This window comes from Convolutriloba macropyga, chromosome 11 (genome assembly GCF_964194025.1).
Source record: "Convolutriloba macropyga chromosome 11, txConMacr16.3, whole genome shotgun sequence".
Lineage (NCBI taxonomy): Eukaryota > Metazoa > Xenacoelomorpha > Acoela > Convolutidae > Convolutriloba > Convolutriloba macropyga.
In genome coordinates, this window is record NC_134478.1 from 57,997,864 (window position 1) to 58,010,911 (window position 13,048).

The following is a 13,048-nucleotide window of genomic DNA, read 5'->3' on the forward strand; positions in this document are numbered from 1 at the left end:
TAGCTACAAGGTTTACATTTCTTAACTAAAAATAATAGAGTGAAAGACTGTTCGCTTCAGTAGTGACCTTTAGATGCAGGTGAAAATAGGACACAAAACTTCAAGAAAAAACATCAGACTAATCCAAAAAAACAGCTCGCAGATTTCCAGAAAATAGAAGCGATATCTTTGTAGACTATAGTCTCAAAATACAAGTAAAAGAAATAAGACACCAGAAACAAAAAATAACTTTGATATCATGTCTTAAATATATTTAGACCTCGGCGTTATTTCTCAAAATTTCCCTCAAATAACCTTAAATTAGATTCAGATAGCATCATTTGAACTTAACTCCTCATTTTATAGCAAGCATAATTTTTGAGAGTGAGAACAAGTTATTTTGAGACTGAAGTAACAAGTTATGTCAGACCAAAATTTAGTCACTCGCAGGAACAAGAAGGAACAGAGCTAACTCTCAAGAATACAAATGACGTCACGCACCCAAAACCGTCTAAAAACTGCATGAACGAGTGAACCAAAAACTGACTTGAAGCGAGCGCGACGCGAAGCCCAATAATAGCACCACTCAGCTATCGCCACTATTATAAACCAAACAAAAATAACTGAAAAGGTAGAGGTCACGTAACGCCTGCAAGTAAATTTAGATTGAGTAGCAAAAATAGATATGTATCTATTTTATCTAACATTATGAAATTCCATATACTAATTGTACAAAATGAGCTAAAAGCAACAAAAAATTAGTCATATTTGAAACAAAAACCTTAAGGCGAATGAAACCCTCAGTTCATTTTTATGCCTACTGAGAACAAAAACTCTCTGCATCTACAGTGAAGAATAATCCCAAACAACTGAGCGGTTGAGCAGAAAATGAGTACGACAAAAACAATAAGAAAATTTTTGAAACTTCTACCCGTAACAAGAAGACTTTAATTATGAGCAGGAGTAATTTTCAGAAGCTGATAACATACAACAAGTACTATGAACAACAAGTACTATGAACAACAAGTCTTCTATGAACAACCAAAGGGATCTTATATCAAAAAACTATAATTGATCCGCAAAAATGAAAATCATAATGGGGGCTTCAAATAATTGTTCCGACCCCTCTTGAGGGGGGAGGAACTATATACTCAAATGGGTTTTTTTTGTTCAGTCAATTTTCGCCGATCGAAATATTAATCGTAGAGTTGAGACTGGTATCATTAGAAAGCCCGTCTAGCGTAGAATGTGGAATTAAAAAGATTTTTTTACTTTCCGTTTTCTAGAGGGAGTTATCGAGGTTTAAACTTCTGAAAAAAGTAGAGTGAATTCACGTTGTTTTATTCACATTTTCCGAAATTGTTGCCTAATTTTTCATCAATTTTGCTAAAATTTGTTGAAATTTTAATGAATACTGTCGTTGATTTTATTTTTTAGGACAAAAAAGCCTCGTTGATTATTCTGATTCAACTTTTTTGGTCAAAAACTCTGGATAAATATTTCAAAATTCAGCATTTTTCATCAAAAACAGCACGAAATAAGCTACTTTAGTCCACTTTGATGAAATTTGCTGGCACTACACCCCCAAACAACACTAACACAATCTTTGTAGACTCAGAAGGGGGCTATTCCTACTTCAACTTCCGCTGAAAGTGCTCTGTAATTAAAACTATGCCGTTTTTTGCTAGCTTTACTCGTTTATTATCAAAAAAGCAGAATTTTTTTGAGTTTTCAACTAACAAATTATCTATATCTACAATATTCGAAAAATCAATAGTTCCTAACAGACAATAAGCATTAGCAGGGCTAGTTTTGTGCCAATCTTGGACTGTTACAATCCAAAAAGAATTCGGATTGCAATCAGTCGTTCTTTTTTTTTGAAAAAAGACCTTTTTTTAATACTAAAGAACAGAACATATCAAACGAAAGCTCAGGAGTGATAGGTCCAATTGGCTTCCTAAACAACTCCAAGCTCAAGCATATAGTTTTTTATTTGAAAGTTTATGATTGTTGGACTTTTAAAAATAATTGATTTTTAAATAAATAATGGCTTAATGAACTTTTACTCCTTTTTTTTCTTAATTTGGTCAACTTGCAGTTTAATGTCAGCAAAGAAAGAATGCTTCTTCATTCTACTGATTGGAAATTTAGGCCGATTCGATTGCAATTTGATTGCGTTTTTAAGCCTGAAGTTAGTTTTCTGGCTTTGATACTATTAGATTTCAGATTTTTTAGAAATTTGCCAGTTTTTCACGTTTTCTAGTCACATTATCACGATTCTGACAATTCTCATATCACATTATTAGCGTTCAAAATGAAACGCAATTGAACAGATTAAAATGCTTATAGATATAAATTATCGTTTTAACGGCCTCGACACTTCTTTCTTAAAGAAATCAATTGAATTTTTTAATTTTTTCTTTAACTGATATTTTTACTTCGTCATTTCCGTTGTATGAAATTTCCTGTATAGTGATAGGTTTCACTGACTGTTTATGGAAGAATAGACGAGCCGATGTTCTGATATCACAATATAGCTGATTGCTTTCAGGACTTTGAAAACAATCGTTTTCCAAAACTAAAAATAAAAAACTTTTCAACTTCGCAAGTTTGATCTTTTTATTTTTCTTTTTGGTACCTAATCTCATTAATTACAGGTCAAAAATGACATTGTGGGTGTCAAGGGAAGGCGTCAAAAGGGATTGATTTCCCAAAATCTATTTTTTTAAGTAATGCGTTATGACCTTACTGACTTCGACACCGGTTTTTCACAAAAAAAGTAAATTAATTTGATTTTTGTCATGTTTGAAGTTCTTTCTGTAGACGCAAGAATTATTCTGCATAATTGTAGGTCTCAAAGAAATACTATGGATGAATAAACGACCCTATTTAAATATTTCATTTTGTAATTAATGTTTTTCATGACTTTGGATATAATTTTGTTTCGAAAAAAAAATCAAAATTATTACATACTTTCGCCCTTTTCTCTTTTTTGTCTAGTTGTTACCTAGACTCACTCATAAATGGCCAAATAGTTCCTTATCGGTGTTTGGAGAAGGCGCAAACGAATATGTTTTGAGGGCCGAAAAATGGCTTGACGGTTTTGACAGCGTTTTCTGGCAAGTTTCAATTGAATTTTTGTTTGTTGTTTTTTGTTGTTCCTTTTAGCCGCTTAAAGAAATGAATAAGGACAGGTCCTGATACCCTTCTATAGAAGCATTGGTAATCGTAAACCTTTGGGATATTTGACTTGATTTCTAATGGTTTTAATTACTTTGAAGTTAATTGTTTTAAAAAAAAAGCGAATTTTTTAACTTTACTGTTTTTGTTCTTTTTCGTCTAATTGTTACCAAACTTTTTTATGGACTGGTCCATATCTTTTCTGGTGATTTATAAGTTATTTTGTTTAGTTTTAGGTTCATCTGACGGTATGTTGACTTAGTTATTAAATTTTGTTTTTTCAAACCGCCAAATTTTTTTTGATGTAATTAATGTTTGTTGTTGTTGTTGTTTGATTTTGCTGTTCGTCTTGACTCGCTTTCTTAATATTGGCATATCACAGCAATTTAAGGCTTGAATTATTACTCCACTGAGTTATTTGCTTTGGAGGCTATCTTATCGTTCATACGCAATTTTTTTGAATACTTGGGCTTTTTAGGATTCCCAAAAAATAATTTTTGGGTTTTCTATCTGTTCCTCATTTGGTAGACAATTATGCCAAAATTGTGGATGGACGGGGTCGGAACCTTATGTGCCATCGCACATTGCTGAGCCGCCTTGTCCATTTTTGAAATCAAAATATTATTTACTTATGAATTTCAACAATTTTACTTACATTCTATTTTAACTTATAAACGTTTAGAGAAAGCTCTGCAAATCTATTTTCATTTTGACAGTAATTTCTCCTTTTGCTGAACCACAATCAATTGTATATAGAATCACCGGTACGTTTGAAGTCATTTGTTTGCTTCAATTTCAAATTAAGAATGTCAAATGTACACATCTTCTAGCGCAAAACTGTGTAAAGAAAAAAATCAGGCCAAGTTTTTTTGCGGAAAATCGAAGAGTTGATAAAAGGGCTGATAGCAATTTTGATGATCTCCCCCAGAAAAAATCGGTTGGTATAAAATGTCTGCTTACAAAGCCAGACTCACATCAAATTTCACAACCTCGATATAAATTACAATAAAATCATTAACAGCTCAACGAAAAACTTTGCTCATATTTTAGAGTATAAACGAATAGTTAAGGACCAATAGTTCTTGATATTTTCGTAATATCCCACGCTAACCGCTTCTAGCAGTTAAATATTTTAATTTTATTTGAACTTTTTTTCCAGGTTAAATTTTTTCATAGTCTCACGTCTAACTGATCTTAGAACAAAGTAGGATTTTTTTGGTATGCGTGTTATTTTATTTTTCTGGACTCCCAGATCAGAAAACTCGGTGGAAGTAAAATCTTTTTAGGCTGATATAGGGACGCGATTCACTGGGCAATAATGCAGTTAGTGTCAACTGCAGGAGAAATTAAAATAACTTGAGACGAGGATAAAGAAGCCGAAGCAAAGATGATACAGCATTGAGTGCGAAAATGAAGGGATGACTTCGGGGGGTGGGGGTAAGGGGAGGTGGTTTGTTGATACTTAAAAAAGTAATCAATAATGAAGACACAAGCAATGGAAACAAGAATACAGCGAGGGGTGGAGGATCGGATGGGGGGGGGGGGGGTTAGAGAGGATTACAAGCTTGGTCATTTTATACAGCCAATTTCATCATTTGATACTTTCTTTCCCGGGCTTTCAGCCACATAAATTCATGCTAAGACGAGCACAATATCACCAACATTGAATACGTCTCATTTAGTCGATGTTGACTAAAAACCTGCAACATATCTCTAACTAAGACAAACAGCCATTGATAAAAAGTTACCAAACTGACTTGAAATGCAAAATTGTTTACTTCATTAGTTTCTTCCATTCTGAAAGTCTCAGAAAAAATGATTGATCAACAATAGACTGAAGAATTGAGTATTCCTCGTAATAGCCCCCAATCAGGAAACCTGCCCCATTATGGTATATTCACGGTAGTGGCGACGACACTCACTATGCCCGCTAAGCTTGGGGGGGGGGGGGGGGGGGGGGGTTTCTCACAGACCAACCCTTTTTTCTTGCAAAAAAATTGGGACTACAAGTTGAACACTCACTTTAAAATTCACCAATTTCATAAAGTTCATTTCTGCAAATCCACAAAAAGAAACAGGACTTTCAAAAACATTGTTTTACGCTGAATAAAGGTTGATTTTTAAATTTTTTACGCCCCTTCCCCCCTTCGCGACAAATGAAATTAGGACAAGAGTTGTTTTGTTCACGTTACAGGGCAGACAGAATGGCCCCAGGGCGCAACGGCCGAATTAGCATATAGTCTGATTAACAGCACAACAACTAGATTTCATCTCTTAAAATATGCAATCTCACCACGGAATGCAAATGCCTGTAACCTAAAGACAGAAACAGCCAAAAATAGAAAAGTAGTTTCTACAAGTAGCTACTACTAGTAAAGTAGTATTTTTTCAAAAAACTAGTTTGGCAATCAAATATCTGTTCTGCTGAAACTTAACTCCATGTTTATAAATAGCAATATTTAAAGTCTATAGACTTTAAATAATGTTATTTATAACCATGGAGCTACGTTTCAGCAGATCAGATATTTGAAAGAAAACAAGTTTTATGAAAAAAAATAATGAAGAATTTCACAATTTGTTTCGAAGTAAAATTTTATATATGATAGCTCATGAAGCCTTTTATTATCCTAATATTAGGATAATAAAATGTTAACGTCAAATATCAGCAAATAATATTTGTAAAACTACATCTGAATAGATTCTTAAAACTTAACCCCAGTTTATAAATAAAATTCATAACTTCGTAAAAAATGTATTTCGTGGATTTTCACTGACTTTTTTTTAAAAAAGCAATAACTTATCTACATAAACCTCAAATTTAAAATTTTCACAATTTCAAAAAATTGCAATTCGGCACATCGTTATTTCTGCCTGATTTGGCTAAATTGAAATAAAAGTGCCACAGAAAATTACTCTAAACTAAAATTTAGGCACAGTAACTGCCTTTAAAATACGAATCTGGGAAATGCGGAAAAGGACAGACCTATGTCAGGGACAGAGAAGTTATTTAGAGGAATTTAACTGCAATCCATGGATCAATCTAACCTTTCAAGACCAACACGTGCTTTTGACAACCAAAGCCACCACCCCCAGTTATAAGAAGGTTATTACCTACTAACCACGCTTCAGATTAACCACACTAACCAGTATCTCGTGCTGAAATAAATCCAGCACTCGTCAGCAAATGCAAAAAATTCAGATAAATTCGCAAAATCGTTCACGCCGTTAACTTAGTCTGAATAGCTGATAGTTAGATAAACTCAATAAAATAAAAATCATTTAGCGGCAGCGAACGTTAAAAATATCGAAAACGAAAATAATGCACTATAAGTTGAAACAAAAAATCAGTTATTTTTTATTTAAAACGTTTATTAAAGCTTTGCAATGATAACACTGATAATCACGTGTCAGTTCTAAAAAACTGACAAATTTAGTTCAACAAATAATGGAAGCAAATATCATTAGACAATACTATATGTCATTAATACAAAAACGTAGTCTACATTCATGCAGAGATATTAATTTCTTCAAATAATTGGAGTGAAAACAATTGCAAAAACTTGCAACATAACCCCCGCTTGCGCTTCAAAGTAAACAAGGAAAAAAAACATAGTAAACGCAGAAAAGCTGAATGTGCTTAGCTTTGCGATAATCAATACTTGAGAGCAGTTTTCGATACATAATTTGCTACTCAGCGTTTTAAAAGGAAGAGTAAAAATTGAATTTACGGGAGTCAGTCATTTAAATTTTGAGCACAAACAAAATTTGCCCAAGAGAGGAACGACAAAGAAGGAACGTAGGTTCCATCGTGAACGTTAATGGCACAATTAAATTCAATGGAAACGGGAAAAGCACTCAATGCGAAACAAATAATGCCTGTTTTTATTATCCTTGTCCTTTTCTTCCGTGTACACGTCACGACCAAAACATACACCATAAATACTAGTATTGTTAACATACATTCATAAACACTGATACGCACAACAAGAGTAATAAACACTGTTTTTAAAAACGTATTTATGCATCTATCAATCTGTTGTTAATGCCAGATTTTGGTCCAGAAATATTGCCAGAACCATGAAATAATCCGACATAGGCTTGACTGATATAAAGAGTTTTATCAATCGCTGTCACTATAAACAGTTAATAAATGTTATACCTCTTAAAACCGAACCAATCCCTAGACATAAATTCGATCATGAAAATTTTGTACATCTACGAACTCTCAAAATTTAATAAAATCTTGGAAATCTAAGAATATAAATGTAGAATCTGCAAGAAAACTAACGGAGTTTGTTTCTTAGAAAAAATTTAAAACTTTAAAGAAAAACATTTTCGAGCCGAAAAAATGGTCAACCAAGATGAGCCTTTGACAGAGTTAATTGGAGCATAAATTGAGAAAAACTCTGTACTTGAGCATGTAGAAAGAACTATACTGATACTATTAACACCGGAAAATGTGACAGACTAAAGTAAACAGACTAAGATCGGACAAATTGCTTTTCAACGGTAGGCGGGAGGCGGGGCAATGCAGTTCAGAGGGCGCTGTATCCTAGATAAATTTTTATGGATGCACAGAATTTTATGGATGCACAGTACTAGTGAGGGGTTCCAACTCCGGCTCTCCGGCGTGCCAGACCAAAGTATTAACCACTCGGCTATCAGGTGCTCGTAATACCCTATCTTACAATCACTTTTGTTTTAGCAGCACACTGAATTTCTGAATAAGAGCAATTCAGATCAGGCGAAGTCAAGCAAGAAAGAATGCTCGACCACAAAAGCGCAAAAACTGTTACTCATTTGCAAAAATTGCTTCAAATTGTGTTTGACAAAAATCTAATTATAAAAATTCAAAAATTACCTGCAAAACCTTTTATTGAAGTCTTCTGAGCTAATGTTAAAAACCTACAACAGGATCAAGAACACATGAAAAAAATCTAACAAAAGCTGGGTTAACAGTTTTGACTTTTCTAATAAAATTCGACCAGATTTTCATCATGCTAGCTCTTCTTCTAATCGTCACACGTCAAATTATTCAATCTAGTTCGGAACAAATCTTTGTTTCAGAACAAAATCAGTATCAGTTTGCGATTAGATTTCATGTGATTAAATTGAAAAACAAACAGTGAAAACAAAACAAAAATAAAAATCAACTCGAAAAAAGAGCATCATTTACTCAAAAATCAACATTGAAACCATTGAAGATTGACACATTGACGAAAGAATAGCATGCAGGTCAAAAACCCCAACAAGAGACATAAAAATATGCTGCGCATAAAATCGAAAAGAGTCGGAACTGAATTACATACATGAAAACAATTCAATACTGATTTAAAAGTAGCTTTCAATAAGACAACGTATACACAATCTCTGAAAACTAATATGCACCCTACGATAACATGCATTATACTTAAAACAATCAATTACATTACCAACCAAAAAAAGGAGACTGTAGAAAATTAGCTAGTATAGATTTTCAAGCATGCATTCAAAAATATCCATTAAACAAAAAGAAGAGTTATTCAAGTGGACTAAAATTTCAAAATTTCCGATTTTATGTTTATGACATTCCAACTGTATGAATTGTTCTAAAAATTGCACTCTAGGGACGTTCACATGGAGTAAGTTTCCCTCAATTGATCATATCTTTTCTATTCAATCAGGCATGTTGATATTCAATCCAATAATATTGGAATTGCAGATACATAATTTTTCTGTTCAAAAAAGAAGGCACCAAACTCTTCGCAATAAAGTGTGAGGTCAAAATAATTGAAAATTCACAAACCTAAAATTTAAAGATTTCACATTGGCGTAAGTCTAATCCACTTCTGTAAAATCACAACCAGCAATTACAAATCGGACCGGATCTGATCTTGATTAGCGTTAAAACCAATTACGTTTTATTTTGCGAGGAGAACGCTCTAGCTTAAAAGTGAGGGGCCTCAAATTTGTTCCACAATCGTTTGTTTCAATTTTCCTCTGAGACAATAATTTAACTTAAAGCACACAATAATTCATGAATAAAAGCTTTGCGAACAAAAACATTAATAATAAGTAATTCGCGTTTTCAGTAGACAAAGAACACCACCTTAATTATTGTACAGTTGACGGAAAAAATTCTTTGAGTCCTTTAAAATTTCTTATTTAGTATTTGAAAGAGAGAAAATTGAATTAACGGAAAGCATTCAATCAAATTTTAGAAAAGTGCGTGCACTCCGTACAGAAATTATCTTGAATGACATCAATTTAGAAAAAATCAATTTGGAAACGTTCGAAGCTGTATTGACGTAATCAGTATGACCAATGGCTTATGAGACAAAGAAAAAATAATTAACTTATCAAAAACCTTTTTATCAGTTTTGAAAAAACAATTACATTAATGGTTTTCCGTCGTTTTTTTTAAAAAATCAACGATAAATTATTGCAGATATAGCGTCCTTTTTCCAATAGAAATGTTAAATATGCACTATGAAACTGCTGCCATTATATCTACTGAAAAAAACACATTACTATGAATGCTACACTTGACTAGTTGCGAAATGATCATGGTTCTACTAACCGAACGTTCGTTAACATGAACACCAAAAAGCAAACACTGATGTGACAATTTGTGAAATGATCGTCGGGTTGTTGTCGGGAGTGAAAGAAGGCAAAAAGAGCAATAAATAAAGCAAAGGTTGGATTAAGTACCGCCTTTGTTAAAATCATGACATCGACAAGACCTGTTAGTCACGGAGTGTGAACAAATTGAGAGGACTGTGTGATCACATTAGAGGCACAAATGTAGTCACTGATCTACGTTTTCAATGGATAAACGTTAAAAATAAACAAACAGTGACGGTCTTTCAAACCAATGCAATGAACAATATTTTTTCCCTATCATACCACAAATATTATTGATTTCAATTTCTACAGTAATATATCGTAATGGAAGTTTGAATATAATATTATTTACGAATGCTTTGCTAAGCCAGAGATGAAATAATGTGTGACGATAGAGATTATTCCTTACAAAACGAACATTTGAAAGAAAACAGGTTGAAAAGACAAGTTAACATTTAGAAAAGTGGGCATGAACATTAAACTTGAGCACTTTTTGAATTGAATGGTTACTGCAACTCAAACAGCTTGCAAATAAAATCAGACAATACATCATCTATAATAAAAATTTCGAACTTAAGAACAAAATTTTGATAGAGCTTCAAAATTTTTTTAAAAAATACTCCAAATTTGGCTTAAAAATACATATTTCTGCTCTTAAGCATGATTTTTTGATTTAAGACTACTCCTCTAAAAAGAATCACTTTGCTATATTTATGTTATATATGATTAAGTTCCTAGCGTTGTAATTGTTTTTTGTACAGAGAATGCGTTTTAATGGTGTTTTTGATGTCCGTTTTATGTCCTGAAAATTTAAACGAAACAATAGAAACGAACGTTCTTCTAAACGTTCTAAATACTCTTTTTCACGGGACAAAAAATTTATTTGCAGCGAAACTGATCAGCAACAGACTATAATCGGACGAATTGCTCTCGCACGACGGGCGAGGCATTTTAATAAAGAAATGTAGCCAAGAAAGTATTTCATTGGTGTGAAAAATTGCAAAAAAGGACGGTTTCGAAACCCCGATCTGCGGCATGACAGACTGAATCATTAACCAATCGACTATCAGGCCCTTGAGATTGCGTATCTTACAAACCCATTCATTTTAGCAAAGGACAATTTCTGAATAAGATCAATTTACGTCACGCAAAAATCAACAAGTCAAACGACAAAAAGTCACTCGAGAATTGAAATCGAAAGAAAATTGTCATGCAAAAAATGTGCGTAAAAGAGACACACCTTGGATCTTTTCTGTTTTTGCTTCCTGTACTATATAACCAGTCTATTTGCACCTCTCCACAAAATACTAACTTTTCAGTCCTTAAAAATCCCGTATTTTAGTTAAAATAAATGGCCGGGACCCTTGGACGATTGTATGGACTTTTGTTTAAAGTTGTCAAAAAAAACTAGTTCAATAAAATTATTCCAATGAAAGAAATGCAAAACAGCAAAAACACGCATTATTTTTTGTCTGCTTACATTATAAGCAAAGTTCAATCACCATAAGTGTGTTATTTTCAGAACATTTTATGCATAATTGTATATGTAGGCGTATCAAATAATAAAACAATATGCTAACATGTATAACAGGGGTGCAAAAGGACGTGGTGGGAGGCAATAAGAGAAAAGATCCTACACGATTACAACAATTGCGTAAAGCTTCATTAGAAAGCAAGTAATAAGTCAAAAATATGACGCAATATGTGCTACGCACAAAATCAAGCGCGCCCACTTTCCAGTAAGTTATTATCGCCCCATTTACAACACAATAAATTCAACTCCAATATAAAAAAAACGACTAATGTCGAAAGAATTGCTCTCGAACGGTACGCAAGGCAATTAAATTCAGGGACTGTAAGCTAGATAAAATTTTCTTTATGAGTGCAAAAATAGTTGACCACGCCGGGATTCGATCCATAGAGCTCCCAATCCCACTCGGATATCAGACCCTTCTTCTTTTTGCTATGCTGCAAGCAATTTTATTTCAGCAACAAGCTTTAATTCGGAGTGAGAACAATACAGATCACTCAAAAATGAAGAACGAAAGCGTGAAAAAATTACTTTAGAAGTCAAAGAATGTTCTGAAGAAAAGCGCAAAATGGTCAAGCAAAAAATGTGCATAAAAAAGACCAACACGTTTACAATAATTGCTACGAACTTCGTTCGAGAGCAAATAACCATATATAAAAACAATGTCTTTTTCAAAATCTACAGAGTTAAATTTAGGTTTAAAAATCAAATATGTCAGCTACGTAATTCTAGTGCAACAGGTTTTATTGTACACATAACCCATACACTACTTTGTGAACATGCCTAAATGAATGTTGATTTCCACAAAACAGGTAAATGAGGAATGGTATATTAAGACAAAAAAAAATCCAATTTGAAAATGGTTTACAATTCGAAAGCCATGCATGTTTTGATCAGTTTTTGGGTTTCTTATTCAATTTTAAGTATTTCATCTCATTATTACAATTTTGAAATTTTAAATTGTAATTATGATTATTTTCATTTATAACTGCACAACAACAAACAATCGCTGGGCTCTTGTATGTTGTCCTGTCCGATGCTTTTGTATAATGTGAATTGAATTGAAGTGAAAGTGAAGGACACTTCAGCATTCTTGTCAGTAATAAAATTCAGTCGTAACTAAAATAGGGACAAGATCTGAAACCCAGAAAGCGCTAATTCCAGCCCTCAATTCACAAACAGATGTGTCGCACATGGGGTAGATCAAAACACAGGTGAAGAAAATTCAACAAACAATAGAATAAGTCTAGCAACCAGCTGAACAACTTGCACGCGCCCACAAATTTAACAAGATACTTGAATACTACCAAATAAACCGATATCAATTTATTTTCCAAATAATACACTTATTTACGGCACAGGATTCACTGAAAGAAATTAAGGAGTATTTGAATAGGATCTTAAACTGTTCCCTCTCAGGCAGGTCTGGCTATTTGAGATCAAGAATTCCAGTCAACCCTAATCTCTGGATAAGAAAAATTTTAATCTACATGATAGCGATAAACAGGACTCGGAGATACCCCGAAGAAAACGATATGAAGATTAAATGAAGTTGTAAAATTTTATGCAAAATTTAAAATCTTGCCTTTTAATATTTTTTTAAAATACAAAAATAAAGCTTTTTAATCAAAACAACAATGTTGAGTACCCTAAAAGCAAGGGCACAAGGGAACAATGAAAATCATATAAACAATTAGCTGGTAGATCGCTAAGAAATATTTGCAATTAATCTGTATTAAGCTGCTTACAACTTAC

General features: G+C 33.1%; 1 protein-coding gene across 7 annotated transcripts in view; it reads right to left on the reverse strand.

Moving 5' to 3' along the window:
• LOC142349514 (sodium/calcium exchanger 3-like) overlaps positions 1-13,048 on the reverse strand; it is a 54,922-nt gene that overhangs the window by 15,633 nt on the left and 26,241 nt on the right. The window contains exon 1 of one of the 7 annotated variants that reach the window (XM_075401128.1): positions 9,719-10,452. The exons of 5 other annotated variants lie outside the window; for them this stretch is intronic. The gene's annotated coding sequence lies outside the window, so the exon portion shown is untranslated. Of the gene's footprint in view, positions 1-6,303; positions 7,416-9,718; positions 10,453-13,048 lie in introns of those variants that run through there. One more of the 7 variants, XM_075401130.1, reaches the window with a different exon arrangement.